This window comes from Cebus imitator, unplaced genomic scaffold (assembly GCF_001604975.1).
Source record: "Cebus imitator isolate Cc_AM_T3 unplaced genomic scaffold, Cebus_imitator-1.0 Scaffold110, whole genome shotgun sequence".
NCBI classification, from domain to species: domain Eukaryota; kingdom Metazoa; phylum Chordata; class Mammalia; order Primates; family Cebidae; genus Cebus; species Cebus imitator.
The window spans coordinates 1,783,583-1,786,703 of record NW_016107425.1 but is presented as its reverse complement, the minus strand read 5'-3'; the positions used below and the strand labels follow the sequence as shown (position 1 = coordinate 1,786,703).

Below are 3,121 nucleotides of genomic sequence, written 5' to 3'. Positions count from 1 at the left end.
ACCATGCCCAGCTAATTTTTTGTATTTTTAGTAGAGACGGGGTTTCACCATGTTGACCAGGATGGTCTCGATCTCTTGACCTCGTGATCCACCCGCCTCAGCCTCCCAAAGTGCGGGGATTACAGGCTTGAGCCACCGCGCCCGGCCATAATTTTTCTTCTTTAGAGGCCAGAGGGTATGGCAAACAATAGTGATGGAAACTACATTTCAGCTATTGACAAAAATTCTGAACCCAGAGACTCAGATTATATTTACTTAGAGCACAAAGCTTTCTGTCTTTAAAGTATACGCATGGCATTGGATTTGGACCAATACTTAAATCTGTTTTCAGCTTGACTAATTTCATTGGTGGTATTTGTTTCATATTTGAAATACACAGTTTAAGACTGGTTTAGTCATTTTGTTCTTGGAAACATTAATAACTTCTAGTTGAACTGACTGACAGTCTTGGCTAAAGCTTCCTCAGTTGCTTGTGAAACCTGAGGTGATGAGGTCAGTGACCTTGGCAGCTTTTAATTAAGAGACACTGCCTCGGGGGTCAGAGATAGAGAGAGAGGTTGCTCCAGGTTCTCCTTGATATGTGTCATTGCGGCACATACCTGAGTCCTCACTTTTCTGCAGAGTTCTTTGGAAGAGGTGGATTGCTGTGTGGGTGTGTGTGCCTGTATGCATGCCCCAGCACATTCTCAGGAAGGAAATCTCTTTGGCTACATTTCTTTTTTAATGAAGGGTAAACAGTGGACGTAGAATACAGCTTTTGCTTAGGTGGATCACCAAAAATTAAGTTTCTCTTTTTCTTTGCTCCAGTTAGATCCTGTAATTGGCTCTTGTCTAGAGGGAGAACCTTTGCCAATTATACATATTCTTTTTCTTGGTGGTTTTAAGTTCCTATTAGGTTAAGAAGCTTTCTAACTCATTTTTATCACAGCACATGCATACCTTTGCCAGAAATCTTGTAAGTCATGCTCTTTCTGTTCCATGTAGCTAATTATTTGTTTCCATTTGCAGTATCCAGGTTTTTGGCCATGAAGCTGACCTGTTCCCATGTCTGACATGTGACCTAAGTGGTTTAACCACATGTCAGACATGGGAACAGGTGGTTAAACCAAAATAAGATATTTAGTTCCTTTGTTCTTCCTAGCTACAGACCCTCTTTATAGGTTTGAACTTTAGGAATTTCTTTTGAAGTCTGGGGTGCCTTGAGGGTTGTGCTGCCACTCTAAATCTTTATCATGACTCATTTCTGGAGGATTTGATGGATTGTCTAGTGAGAAATTGACGGCATGAAAAACAGTCAGGTTGGACTCTAGGCAGAGTGATAAGGTTGTCTACAATTTTTCACCTCAAACGTTTTCTGCTTCCCACTTTGTTCTAAATCTCTTCTTTCAGGGAAGAAAAAAAAAGAGCAATTACTGCATTTCTACTGACAAATTCAGTTATACTATGGTGTAAGTGATTGTTAAAGTACAGTTCACTGTTTCTTCCCAAAGTCTATAAATTTCAACAGAGAATAAAGTCTTAAAAAGGATGAGTCTCTCTTTATAGAATATCAGGCTCTGTGGGACATAGGATATACCATATCCTAAATGATACCCAGCAAACAGCCACCAGATTAGCACTGTGAAGAGTGGCTGCCTATGAGCCTGATCCTGAGTCCTCACCATCCTGAGTAGTGGTGGTGATACGATGTACAGTGTCCTTGTGGGGTTTTGGCTGAGTGCTGTCAGTGCCACTAGTGAGAAGAATGTTGCTGTTCTTCCAAAAATTACCCAATTTTAAAGATGCACCTAATGCATTAACCTAACGCAGGTTAATTAGGACGAAATGGCTCAAACTGAGTTCTAGGCCTTTTTCCCAGAGGAAGGATTAGCTAGGACCTAAGCCTCAAGTTCCCCGTAGGTGAGAGGGAAATTTTATTGCCATGGAAATGACAATATTCCCCTTTACAAGAAATGGTATCTGTTGACTAGATCATGAAGTGACTGGGAAGTGAAAATCTCTGGTTCTTGGGCATATATATTTTGTTGTTATGGTATGGTTTGTTTTATGATCTGTTTTTAAAGGCATGTGATTTTTGTTTTTGTTTGTTTTTTGTTTGTTGTTCATTTTTGAGACATGATCTCATTCTTTTGCCCAGACTGGAGTGGAGTGGCACGATCTCAGCTCACTGCAGCCTTGACCTCCTGGACTCAAGGGCTCCTCCCATCTTTCAGCCTCCCAAGTAGCAGGGACTACAGGTGCACGCCACCATACTCTGCTAATTTTTGTATTTTTTGTAGAGCTGGTGTTCCACCATGTTGCCCAGGCTGGTCTTGAACTCCTGGGCTCAAGCAACCCTCCTGCCTTGGCCTCCTAAAGTTTTGGGATTACAAGTATAGCCACTGGACTGGCCAAGTCCTGTGATTTTTGATACATGCAAAAGAATACAAACAATATAAGTATCGAATAATAATAAACTAAGCATCCATACTTCTAGCACCCAACTTAACTAAAATGTTACTACTATTATTGACACTGATTATTGCTTTTGATATAGGTCTAATCTGCTAGATTGCTAATGAGCAGTAGATACTTTTCTTACTGGGCTGAACATTTTATAGGGATTATCTCATTATTATTCCCAACTAGAGTTGAAAAAGCTAAAACCTCAGTGAAATCCAACACTTAGTAAATATCAAAATTGTGGTTCAAACCACTTCTATCTCCAAGTCCATATTCTTTCACACTTGATATAGTTTTCATTTATTCGTTCTTCCATGTATTCAATTATTTATTGAATACCTGCTATGTTTCATGCAAATTTTAAAAATAACAGCTTTAGGCAGGGTGTGGTGCTCACGCTTGTAACCCCAATACTTTGGGAGGCCGAGGCGGGTGGATCACCTGAGGTCAGGAGTTCGAGACTAGCCCGGCCAATACAGTGAAACACGCCTCTACTTCAAATACAGAAAAATTAGCTGGTAATATTGGTGCATGCCTGTAGTCTGAGCTACTCGGGAGGCTCAGGTAGGAGAATTACCTGAACCCAGGAGGCAGAGGTTGCACTGAGCTGAGATCGTGCCACTGCATTCCAGCCTGGGCAACAGAGCGAGAGTCTGTCTCAAATAAAAAACAAAAAACA

At 40.9% G+C, this 3,121-nt stretch overlaps 1 protein-coding gene across 5 annotated transcripts in view; it reads left to right on the top strand.

Annotated features, from left to right (window-relative positions):
- Positions 1 to 3,121, top strand: part of SLC25A12 (solute carrier family 25 member 12) — a 229,436-nt gene that overhangs the window by 206,349 nt on the left and 19,966 nt on the right. The gene's annotated exons all lie outside the window — the stretch shown is intronic.